We start from the raw sequence: 13533 nt of genomic DNA, 5'->3' as shown, positions 1-13533 counted from the left end.
TTCAGTCCAATGAAAGGTAAGAGTCAGGTGTACGCACTAACAAAATCTCTTGACTTGCACTGCTAGATCCCAAGACAAAGGAAAAAAGGCCAAAAAAAAAACAAGAGCAGAGTGAATATCAAACATTGTCATTTAAGCTCCTTTTTTCAGTCAGCCAGCACCATAGCATAAAAGGATACAGACTTAACTATGGCCCAGGTGACCTAGGTTCAGTTAGCAACTCACTCATCTCAAGAGATGACAGGGAGGGATAGGCATACCTATCACAGGAGTAGGGTGTCCTAAGTCTTTCCTCCATGTCCACAAGTATCTTTCACAATATCTTGCCAGAGGTGGCATATGCATGTTTCAACATAAGCCACCTCCCTGGTATGGGGGAAATTGTAAGGATAGTTAACCATGTCCTCCCCTTTGAAAAGCTCACAGCCCTAGTTCTCCTCCCTTCCATCTGAGGGGGATCACCTGGTAACTGTCACTGTTCTTCCACCTCGGCCACCTCCCTGGTGCATGGAACACTGCATAATGCAAGCACAGTTAGCCAGGTCTTCCCCTTTGAACAAACAGCAGCCCTTTCTATCTTTCCTTCAATCTGAGGTGGATCAGCTGGCAACTGCCAGTGCTGTCCCACCTACCCTGAGTCAGCTCCTCCAAAAAACAAGGACTCCTGACTGAATCAAGGTCACTGGTTCAAACCTCTTTGCCAGCAGAGTTAGCTGTGACAAATTATTTTTGATCATGGCACATTTCAGAACTGACTGACAAAAGTTTTGAACTACTTTTTAACTTCACATGTTGTGGAGTCTGATGTGAAGCTTAGCTATGTCAACGTCACTTCAAATGTTATGTTTTACATTTCTTTTTAAGCGACAAAGATGGAAAAGCTCTTAACAGAGGCAGTGGAACACACAAAGCAATACATTCCCTTTTTAGCACTACTCAAATCCATTATTTTGTTCAAAAGTGAAAAAAGCAGACCCGGCAACATAATAAGACTCAATAATAATCCAGCAGTGCTGGTCAAAATAAAATGTCCCTTCTTTGGGGATATTTCCTTCAGTGCTGTTTGTTTGTGTCTTTCGGCTTTTCCCGGTTAGGGGTCGCTACAGCGGAACTCCAGTCCGCTAATGATTGGCAGTAGATTTTTACGTGCTGAGTTGCCGGCCCTGACGCACAACATTCAACAAAGGTACGCCCATTCACGCATGTCTCCACACAGAAGACCCTGTAGCTGAGAATCAAACAGGACAACATCTTACTGTGAGGCGACAACGCTACCGCAGCACCACCACTGCAGATAAAAGCACTTAATGTCTTACTTCTGAAAAATAGAAAGAAAGCAGTTCATTCTGACAGAAACAGTTATTTGGTACAGATATTACTTAGCATCCAATAAAGGGGTAAAAAAAACTACAACAACACAACTTGCAAATAGAAACAAAATGTCAGTGCAATAACTCCTTTAAAATTACTTTCAGAAAGTCTGTCAAAACAAGTGGCTCTGTAATCAGTCATAAAACTTGCACAATTCCAGTTGTATTTCAACTGACCTCCACACCAGTACTTTCAGGCTGAAATTTAATTTTTGGTCTACAAATAATATAAACACAGAATAACCCCAAAAGCAAAAACCTTTAAAACAGTATTTTAAATGAAGAAAAAAGTACTACTGTGGAATGGACAAGACAATTAAGAAATTTCAAAACCAAATAAGCTATAAAAATATACAGACTTAAAGTAGTAGTGCTGCTGCACTGAAATGTTCTAAGAACAGGGGTGACAAAGAACAAAGATGACAGGAAATATGCAGAGTGGGTGTACCAAACGGAATGGGAGAAAGAAAGGAGTGGACTAACGAGGATTATGTGCAGGCCATCTTACCTTGCAAAGTCCTGTGTACAATGAAGGTGGGTAAGCAAGATGCATGAGTAACAGAGATAAAACAAAGCAAAGACAGCTAGACAATAATTAAGAATTGGAGGAGGTTGGAGGGGATGCTGAAGCTTGGTATAGTTCAAGAAGGAAAACAAGATTAAATAATCAGATGGCTTTACCTTATGAATCATAAAAAACATAATTACAGAGAACTGCAACAACAAAAGATAAAACATTCTGACACTAGATCTAGACGATTCTTCTGAACATAGAAGGGAAGGAAACAGCACTGTATTAAAGTTTTAAAGCACTTAGATGACAGTTATTCAAGTAGTAACCTCAAACCCAATGCAAACATTCCAGAAAGTAGTTAACAGCCAACAATGTGGATGTAACTGGTCAACATCAGACATATAAGAGGTGGGACCTGATACTGAGGCAAAATGCCTTGCTGCCTCAGGAAGGACCAATGCCGCCCTCTACTGTCCATCAAATCCAAATGTAGTATTATGCGGGTTCCTATTACCTTGTCAAAGTTCCGAAACTCCGAACATCATAAGGTTGAAACCTTATGTTCAAAGTTTCAGAACTTCGACAAGGTGAAAAAAAATAAAAACAAAAGAAACATAGAAAACTTTTGCAAGCAGGGGGGCAAGCCCCCTGCACCCCCACACTCCCCGCTCTTTAAATATACCAACTATAAGATCACACTACAGTGCGGTAAAGGGAAATCTGCTGCACTGAAATGTTCCCTTTTATGGGGGGGTGCAGGGGGGTTTGCCCCCCTGCTTGCAACAGTTAACTCGTTAGGGTTTTTATTTTTTTTTTTTGTGTTCAAATTCCTGGAACTTCGAACATCTGAGTTCAATGTTCTCAGCTTCGAAGTTTCAGGAATTCGACAAGGTAATAGGAACCCTATTATACAGTGGAATCAGGTTATATGTGTTGCATTTAAAAGAAAATTCCACCTAAGAACTAAATAATATCTTATTTTTCACTCTTTGTTTTCTGAGCTATAATTAACATATCAAAATCACCCTGACTACTTCTTATAAAATTTTAATGCTTGTTGCAAAATGGCTGTCAATGGGCTTTGATGTATCAACATGATCTTCTTTTTCTTTAAGCCTTTCTCTTTCCCATAATTTATTTCAAGTCTGCATAATAAGCATTGACATATAATGGCATTAGTGTCAGTTGCTATCATCTTGTATACCTCCTGTAAAAGGACTGCTTCTTTTATTTCTTAAGTGGCCCTTGTGTATGTGTCTCAGGGCTTTTACAGTATACTAGAGTAATACAGCTGCAACCAAAAAAGTGGCTAAATGAAGTATACTTTTGTAGCTCAAGATGGACTGACCATGCCCTCCCCTCACACTTTTCCCTCACAGTTGTTACAACTGTCACTGCTCTGAGGGATCATTGCAGTTTCATGTATAAGTGACAACTGCTACTACAAAGGAAAGGATTTGAAAGTAATTCTGTTCCCCAGTGGTAGCAGTGGAAAGATTTTTATATTCATTCATTATTTATTTATAGGTGCATAGGTAAGTACTAGGCTATCTGCCTGAAGGCATTTATAAGCCTAGCCGGAATGTGTTGGCTTTCGCCGTCCCCTTAGGTTAGTTCCCTGTGCCTCTGTCCAGCAGAGCCATTGAAGTGATCCCTGGGGTAAATTTTCTGTTTCCCATCCACTCGTCAAGGTTTCTTTTAAAGAGGGTTAGTGAGGAGCTCTGCCTAATGTAGATTTGAATCTTGTTCCAGAGCATGGAAAGTCTCTGGGCCAGGAATCTATCCCTAAACCATGTCCTATTAATTGTTGAAACACAGGTGCCCAGTAGGAAGGTAGCTGGAATAAAGAAGCTGAACCATGACAGAGTAAAATCTTTTTTAATACAACACGGTGAGCGCTTTCGCAATAATAACTATTGCTTTAACAGACTCAGCACATACCATTCCTCAGAACTGAATGCCCCAGTCAGAACACCCGTCCAAGGATATGAGGTATATAACATAATCCAGTAAACAACAAGTACCAAGGGGGTATGAGTGTGGGACAGAATACTGCAACATGGAACAGAAGGACATCTATGGTTATGGTAAGATTTTGCACAACTATTCTATGTCCTTGTATGCTGCAGCATTCATAACCTCAAAGCTCATGGAAAGGAAAGGGGAGATGGAGCAGAGGAGGTTTCCATAACTCTATGCAGCATTGCCCTAGCAAATCCCACTCTGGACCTGAAGATAGTGTCCAGTTTGTAATGTCTGGTGAAGGTATGGACAGAAGACCATGTCGCTGCTTCCAAAATTGATGCAGTGTCCAGACCTTTGAAGAAAGTCCCTGAAGAGGCTACTGGTCTAGTGGAGTGAGCCTTCACAGAGGTAGTGTGTGTCTTTCCATGGTAGACATAAATGTATGAAAATGCCTTAGAAATCAAAGTAGAAATAATTTGTTTGGAGACTAGTTTTCCCAGCGCCCTGGGATGAAAGAAAACAAACTGCTCAGATTTCCTAATAGGCTTGGTTTTGCCCAGATAAAATCCGGGTTGTCTGTGCACATCCAAGGAATGAAGGACCCTTTCACTAGGGTTTGTAGGGCTAGGAAAAAAGGTGGGCAGATGAATGGATTGGTTTAAGGACAAATCATTAACCACCTTGGGCATGAAGGAAGGGTTAGTACAAAGAGATACCCTGTCCTTGTGGAAAATGAGAAAAGGTTGGCAAGCTATAAGGGCTTGGAGTTCAGAAACTCTTCTGGCAGAAGTGATGGCTACTAACAGGATTGTTTTCCATGTACAAAATTTTAAGGAACCAGACACTACAGACTCTAAAGGAGGTTGTGTGAGTTGTTCCAGGACAAAATTTAGATCCCAGGGAGGAGGGACAGGTTTCCTGTGAGGTCTAATGTGAAGGACACCTTTGAGAAGAGCTTAACTTCTAACCTAGAAGCTAGGAAAGGAGATAAAGGCAGACAAGTTGAAATGGATGACTGATGGGCTTTAACAGAAGAGTAGGCTAATCCAGCCAGCTCACACAAATAGGAAAAGAACTAGTGGAATGTCCACTGAAAATGGATCTATGTTTTTCTTTAGGCACCAGATGGAGAACCTCTTCCATTTGAATAAATAGGATCTCCTAGTATTGGGTTTTCTGGCCTCCTACAGGACTAGTAGCATGACCTCAGGAAAAGGTGTCGGAAAGGGATCAAAAGCCTATCACCCACACAGTTAGATTCAGGAAGGTGAAATGTGGATGGATAAGCGATTCCTTGTCTTGTGTGAGAAGATCCACCCTGTGGGGTAACTTGTGATGATTGCCCCTGGCTAAATGCAGAAGACGGAACCAGTTTTGACCAAAAGGGAGTCACCAGCAAGATTTTTGACCGCTTCTGCTGTATTATCAGTATGACCTTCTGAATGAGTGGGAATTGGGGGAATGCATAAAGAAACATCCCCTTCCATGAGAAGTATAGGACATCCATCATCTGGGTTCCGGCATGTAGCTCACAAGACATTGCCCTGCGAGCTACATTGCCGAAACCAACTGGCTGCAGCAGCACTTTGCTGTAGAGCAATATGGCTGTAAAGCATAGCCACTGCAGCTGTAAACTATGGAGAGGCATATGTTAACAGGTGGTGATCGTTGCAGACAGCTGCCCGGCTGTATTCTAGCTGAGACAGCCGTACTAGATGTGTAACACATTCCGCATTCACATTCAAAGACTGCATTTATTTAATTATTTATTTATCATATTGTCAGATGTCTGATAATATAATAAATAAATAATAAAATAAATGCAGTCCGTGAATGTGAATATGGAATGTGTTACACATCTAGTACGGCTGTCTCAGCTAGAATACAGCCGGGCAGCTGTCTGCAACGATCACCACCTGTTAACATACGTCTGTCCATAGTTTACAGCTGCAGCGGCTATGCTTTACAGCCATATTGCTCTACAGCAAAGTGCTGGTGCAGCCAGTTTGTTTCGGCAATGTAGCTCGCAGGGCAATGTCTTGCAAGCTACACGCCGGAACCCCCATCTTCCATACCAGAGGGTCTGGAACTCTGGCACAAAATTTTGGAAGTTGTCTATTCATGGGGGAGGCAAATAGGTCTATTTGAGGAGTACTCTACTGATGGAGAATGTCCAGAAATACATCCCTGTGAAGCATCTATTCATAGGCTTGTGTCATGGACCTGCTGAGAGCATCTGCCAGCACATTTTGAGCTGAAGGAATATAAACTGCTTGCAATGAAACCTTCATTTGAGAGGCAATCTCCCAAGCTTGAAGTACCAATCTATGACTTGGCACTCCCCTGTTTGTCACATACCATAGAACTGTAGTGTTGTCTGTGAATAACTTCAGGGGTCCTGGGAGTAGGGAGGAGTGAAAGGCTTGAAGTGCAAGGATCAATGCCCTCATTTCTTTTACACTGATATGTTGCTTCTTGATTGAGGGAACCAAAGGCTCTGGACTTTTAAGAGACCCAGAGTTGCTCTCCACTCCAGGTCTGAGGTATCTGTGCAGAGTTCCAGAACTGGGGTTGGCTGGTGAAATGGAAGCCTTGGGTTCAGTTGAATCTGTTTAATCCACCACTAAGTTTCTCTTTATGCATGGGAGAAGAGGGAGTACAAATTCCAGAGGATGGGTACGCTCGCTCTAAAGAATTTTTAGAAACCACTGGATTTTCCGCATATGAAGTCTGGCTAGGGGTAGCATGGGAATGAGTGACGCCATGAACCCTAGCATACGCAAGTACTTCCTGTCAGAGATGGAGGTTAAGGGAAGTAGCTTGTGGAAGTAGTTGATCAGAGTTTCCATGTTTTGAGGAGGGATGAAAGCCATCATCCAATCTGTCCTTAGTCTGCATACTAGGAAAATCTGAACCTGGGAAGGATTGAGAGAAGAATTGCTGGAGTTTATGGTAAGCCCCAAGCCTTGGAGCAGGGAAATAGTGAAGATTAGGTTTTCCTTTAGTGTCTGAGTGGACTGCTTGTATTAGCAGGTCATCCTGATAAGGATAAATCAGTATTCCTTGGAGCCAGCAGAAGGCAATGACAAGAGCTAGCATTTTGTGAATACCATTGGAGCGTAGAGGTCCAAAGGGGAAAGCACAGAACTGAAAATGTGAGAAAGCAACAGAAAAGTGCAAAAACTTCCTGTTGGGGTGGGGATATGCAGGTATGCATTCTTGATGTTCAGCGTGACTAGAATGGCCTGGGGGAGCAGGAGAGGCAAACGAATTTGCAGAGGCAGCATACAGAAGGTTGGGACTTTGAGGAAGAGATGTGAGAGGTCTAGAATTGGTCTCCATGGACCATCTTTTCTGGGGACTAGCAACATTCTTGAGTAAAACCCTCTTCCTTTTTGTAGTGGTGGAACTTCTTAAATAATTCATTGATTTACCAAGTCCTCCAGGATTTCAGGGAACAGATTAATCTGATTTGAGGGGGTTGTGTAATGCCCATGAAGGGAGGGACAGATTTCCATAACATGTAGTAGCCACTTTTGATAATGGAGAGGACCCCACTTGGTGGAGATACTTGCCCAAGAGGGAAGAGAAGAAGATAGGCACTAGGAAAGGGGTATGTTTGAGATATTTGCCAGGTAGTCACAGACTACTTGGCCTGTCTTGAAAGGTGGGTTTTGAGCAGGGGTTTGCTGGTGTCTGGAACATCCCTGTCTACACTCCCCCTTCTTATGGGAAGGAGGGAACTGCGTTGTGCCCTTCTGACAAAATGTGTCTTGGAAGGGTAATGTTTATGGCACTTAGGAACTGGAGACACAAAGAGGTGTTTCAGTTCCTTAAGCTCTTTCCCTTTGTCATGCAGAGACTTGAAAATAGATGCAGCATCAGCACTAAAGATGACATCATTGTCGAGAGGTGCATCCATAATTTTAGCCTTGATATCATCAGGCAAAGGCTGGAGTCTCAACCACGAGTACATCCTAAGGACAGAACCCAAAGCTGCTGATCTTGCAGAAACCTCAGCTGAGTCATAACAGCATTTAATTGAATGTCTAAGCATGTGGGCTGAGGTAGACAGTAAAGAGGCAAACTGCGCCTTGGCTGGAGCATCAGGAGTGTCTGATACCAACTGAGAAGCTTGAGAAAGCAAGGCCAGAACATATTTTGACATGTGGGTCTGGTAGTTGGTGGCTCTGAAAGCCAGGGTAGAAGAGGTATATACTTTTTTTCCGTAACCTTTCCATCATTTTGTTATTCTTGTCAGAAGGGAGTAGATTAGTAGAGGGAAGAAGTCTAGAAGGTTTGTCTGCAGAAAGAGAAATAACTGCAGGATCTATTGGAGGACATATAAATAAAAACTTGCTGTCTTCAGGGACCTTATAAAATCTGTCAGGCAATTTTGGGGCTGGAGGTTGAGAATCTGGACTCTCTGACACTGAGAGAAAGGCATCCAGAAAGGCAGGGACAACAGGAGGGATGGCCGAGGGAGATCTAGAATCCATCTGCAACAGGTCATAACATCTCTTTTTAACTTCTAATACTTGACTACTTTCCAATTTGAAGAAATCTCCCATCCTAGAAATAGTTTCTCCAAAGGACAAATCTTCCTCTGGTGAATCCCCACTGTTAGAATCTAATTCAGGGGAAGCATAATCTAGGGGAGTCTCTATTTGAGATGTGTAGATCAAGAATTCATCAGATGAAGATGTTTCTTCTTCTTTAGAGGCCTGCTATTCCTCTACTGATCTCCTGGGAGTGGGGGAAGGAACAGACATGGGAGGAGGTATAGAGGAGGATGGATTTAAAGCCAGGAAGGCATTCAGGATTCCCTGTGAGAAGGCCTACCAATCTAGAGAAGGATCCTAGGAAGAGGAAACATGTTTCTATTTAAATTTCTTCTTACCAGGAAGATCCCCTGTATGTTGTGAAAGAAACAGCTGACGTATGGCTAGTTGGGCGTAGGGATAGCTAGAGATGGAGGAGCTGGAGGGGCACTGCTCAGGACATCCAAGGTAGTGGGCTGCAGTTTCCCTTTAACACCCTGAACAGATGTCTGTGATGCCTCTGTGGATGTGCTAGTGGCATCCTCCCTAACTGCTTCTGAAATGGCACCCGCTGCAGGTTGGGAACCAGAGATCGAATGGCTCTCCAGATCTTCACTGGCCTCAAGAGGAATTTCCGATTCCAGAGGCACAGTCAAAGATTCGGGCCTGACCTTTTTGGCCTTCTTTAGTGGCTCACCAGATGGACCTAGGATTCCCTCCATATTAAAAGCTAATCTTTACAGACGTTGATTCTCGAAGAAAATGTTCAGAGCTGACAAACGACTACAAAGAGTCTTTGGGACAAATGCCTGGCAAATCGCACAAGACTTGCAATCATGCTAGGACCCTAGGCAAAACAAACACTGAGTGTGGCTGTTTTTGTGTGGAATCTGACGTCCACAATGGCACTTGCCTCTCCTAGATGACATTAACTTCAAAAGTATGCAGCAGCATAAAAGAACAAAGAATTGCCCCCAATGGGGCACTTATCTGAGAACAGCAAACACTTGGCGATCAGACAAACGGTAGAAGTTGGCATTCGGATTGGTGGCAGGGGAGTTCTGACTGGAGCATTCAGTTTTGAGGAATGGTAAATGCCACTGTCACCTTTATGCCCTACATTGTCTGCCTTGCTATGTGCAATTTGCACATACCATGCAAATAGCAAAAGTCTTTTGTATACCAGCCGGATGTTTGGGTCGCCTAGGCGGGGAATTCCAAAGGTTATGCATACTGCAACACAGGAATAGAAGGACATCTGTAATATATCAAGTTATAATGAATCTACAGATACTGATGTGTTAAGCAGGGCTTTTTTAAGTAATGTGTATCTAAAAGGATAATATTGGTTTATACTGGCTAAAAAAAGAATGTTCCTGTTACAGGTAATTTTTTCCTGACTAGCTAGGCAGCTGCACCTTACCAGACCAGGTTTATATTGTAACATCGAAGTCTCAAAACTTTGAATGCTACAATATCGAAACCACTAAATCGAAAGCAGAAAGTAGTGAAGCCACGGAACATCGAAATCTTGCCTATGGCAAGATTTCGGTGGGCCGTTCTGTGGCTTCGCTATTTCCTCCACTGTGGTGCGACAGTTACGGACTTTAGGGTTAGGGAGCGGGTTAAGGTAAGTGGATAGGTAGTACTGTATGTATGGTTTAGTGTAGGTTTAGAGGTAGGGATTTGTAAAGTGTATGTGTGTGGATTATTTAATTTTTGGTGTGCTTGTGTTGTGTGTGTGTTTCTCGGAACAGCAAATTTTTTCCCTGGGAAAAAATTCGCTGTTCTGAGCGTTCGATGTTATCACATTTCGAATTTCCAAGTTCGAGCTTACAGTGTTCGATATTTTGGAAATTCGATTATGTGATATAAACCCACCACACCAGCTTTAGTGTGTGATTTTTATGTTTTAAGCAAGGTGAGAGCACAATTGTTTATTTCATACATTACCAGCAATTAGAAACTGCACATGCTTATGGGTTCAGCAAGGAGGTTTTGGAATTAGTCATCTGGAAACAACTGACTGAACCCTTTCCTTCAGACTAAATGTTTTCTCCTCGACTCCAGCACAGAACAGGAACATGTACCAGGCAAGCCACCTAATTTCCTTTCTGTCCAGTGATTTAGAATGAACATCCTCACATAGGCAAACAATGAGCTCCTGTCAGCTATGCTTGCACAAGTTGCAGTGAACATATACACGCGCACGCACGCACGCACGCACACACACACACACACACACATGCACGCAGGCGCACACACACACACACACACACACACACACACACACACACGCACACAGACGAACACATGCATGCACACATGCACGCACACGCACAGACGCACACGCACACATGCAAGCACGCACACGCACGCACACACAGACATCTTTAGTTGTGAAACGATATTAATGTTAAATTCCAAGGAGATTCCTCTGACAGAAATGATTACTTGGAAAAATCATTTTTTTACCTCGGCTACCTTGGACATTGGTATCCCAGCTCACACATAATTAACAAACGAGTAGTAGTCCATCTGTGGGAAAATAAACTTATACTAAACTAAAGTTATGTACTCATCATAATGTTAGATCTTCATGATACACATCTGTCTACTTTAACATTAGCACTGGTTAGCTGCAAGCAGCAGTTGCCAAGCATCATTAGGACACAGTCCAATGCTGGACCAGAACATCTTGGCATCTATGTGGGAATTAGGTGTAAGTAGATGCTGCATTTGGAGTTGGTCAAGGATAAGGACAGGTCTCGGCAAGGATTCTCCACAATATGGAAGATAGTGTTCACCATGTACAACTCGGGATTCACTCGGCCAGCAGTAAGCACTGGTTGAGCTTTGTCCATTAGTCAGGTAGATTCACACAGGATATGAACCCATCCCCATAGCTGTACTGCCTCTTGATAAAGTGGAGTAAGAAGTGGGTTCTAACTTGCTTGTTGATGCAAAATAAAACTCTACCATGCTGTCAAAATGGATGGCAATTGCACTCTGAGGGAGAAAGTCCAGTACAGCCTGCAATGTTAGAAGAACTTCTCTCATCCTCAGGACACTGATATGCATAGATGCATCTGCTAAGACTAAGCCCTTTGGGCCATCTAATCTAAACAATGCCCCCAACCCTATGGCAAATGCAACCGTGGTAACAGTCACAATCGGGAAGAAAGTACAAAGTGATGGCTTTAAGAAAAACACTCCTGATGAAGCAACCATAAAAGATACTTATGACAAGCCTTTGACAGCCAATCTGATAGGGACTTGGGGTCCTTATTTTGATTCCACTGGACCCCATGAGCCCTCTGGAGCATAAGGATTTTGTACTTTAAAAAGGGGACAAAGAAGACTGATGCTGCCATTAGACCCATAACCTTAAGACATGGAGCAGTTTTTCATGTTAGCAGAAGAAAGAAGAAAGAAAAAGAACACTGAAATGAAGACAAGGGGAAGACTGGCTATATAGGTCATTTTGTCCTGGTGACATCTGATAAAAGTCTACACTTTTGATAGCTTCAGCTGGGAATTCACAATACTCACTAAATTTCTCAAGGATCTGAACAGCTGCAATAGGGTCATCTATTGCATGAACCAACAACTTCCATTTGAGCTTTCTAAAAGCCAATCATCTAATAGAAAACTTGTGCTTCCTTCACCCTGAAGTAAACTGCTAAGGCTGTCTTATATTTACTGAGCAGCATGGGGGCTGCAGCAAGGCAAAATGGGAGGACTCAGAACTGACAATGATTGGCTCTGACCCTGGCATTCAGAAATCACTCGGATGCTTTGGTTATAGTTATACGAAGAAAGGCATCCTGGAGATCAGAAGAACACAAGTTGAAAGGATCAAGTCCACCATAAGCAAGCTGATGATGATGATGCTAATTCCCATTGAGTCCTGGTCCACCACTGGGGTTGCCTCTGTGTCATATCCTGCCTCTGGGTGACTAACACCAAAAGCTCAATACTGAAGGGCCTGGTAGGCACACTAACATCACTGCCAAAACAGCCAATTTAAAGGGAGTGAGCCAGGCCTCAACACAAAGAGCATCATCTGTTTTAAGGATAGTTTTGGTGCCAAGGTGTTGGGGGTTGATGCTGTCTATACCAACAACAGCTCAGAAGGTATTGGGATCAAAATCCACACCAACTCACTGGTGCTGATGTACTTTACCTTAGTAATCTTTGGAACAGAAAATTTTGATTCCAAGGTGTGATGTCTGGATAATATCCCACCAAACTGTCAACAATAATGTAACATCCTTTACTATCCTGGGTCAGTGACTAAGGAGCTTCAATCCTCACTACTGACGCCAATATGAGACTGTCACTTAAACAGAAGTAAAACTTCACAATTATCCCCAAAGAGCACAACAAGAACATGCTCTTTAACCTGGGACTGGACTGCATTCTTCTGTCCACCCATAATGTGACTCCTTATTACACACTCCAGAGCAATGTGTCCCAGTTTAAGACCTCTGATACACTCACACTTAAATATTTATATCTCACACATCCAAACACTTCTGAGAAAGTCTTTCACAGATTTCCACCTGTGCCCCTTCCCCAAAATAATACAGTAACACACTGCCACCAATCAGACAGCCAAAATTCCCTTTTAAGGGGGTGTCCAATTATTAAAATTAGATAGTAAAACAAATGATAGCAAACAACCTAAAGCAGCCAGGCTTTTGGAGTGTCTTGGGAAGTTATCAAAGCAGGTATAAGCACGAAAATGCTGACTGACCAACCACAATGCAAGTTAATAAAAATATTTAATAATGAGCAAAATGATTTAAAAATATAAAACAGTAATTTTCAATAAACAAACAGAACTCATTCACCAGGAAAATGAAATCAATACTGAAGGACAGAAATCCAACATTTAGAAAAACTCTAACTGATTAGTTATCATTTTCCTATCTGACTAAAGAACACTGTCCCTGATCTAAACTAAATTATTATAATAGAGCAAAAGCAGGCTTACAGTTCTTGGTGAGTCATTTTGGGTATCTACAGCACAGTACAGTACAACTGTGAACAACTGACAACTATAACTGTAACTGACAGTCTTCAGCAGGCTCTTTTATGGACTTGCTTAACTGTCACACCTGTTTCAGTTCTAATTTTC

Source organism: Protopterus annectens, chromosome 1.part1, assembly GCF_019279795.1.
Source record: "Protopterus annectens isolate FY-2018-M chromosome 1.part1, PAN1.0, whole genome shotgun sequence".
NCBI lineage: Eukaryota > Metazoa > Chordata > Ceratodontiformes > Protopteridae > Protopterus > Protopterus annectens.
Note: the sequence above shows the minus strand (reverse complement) of the source record.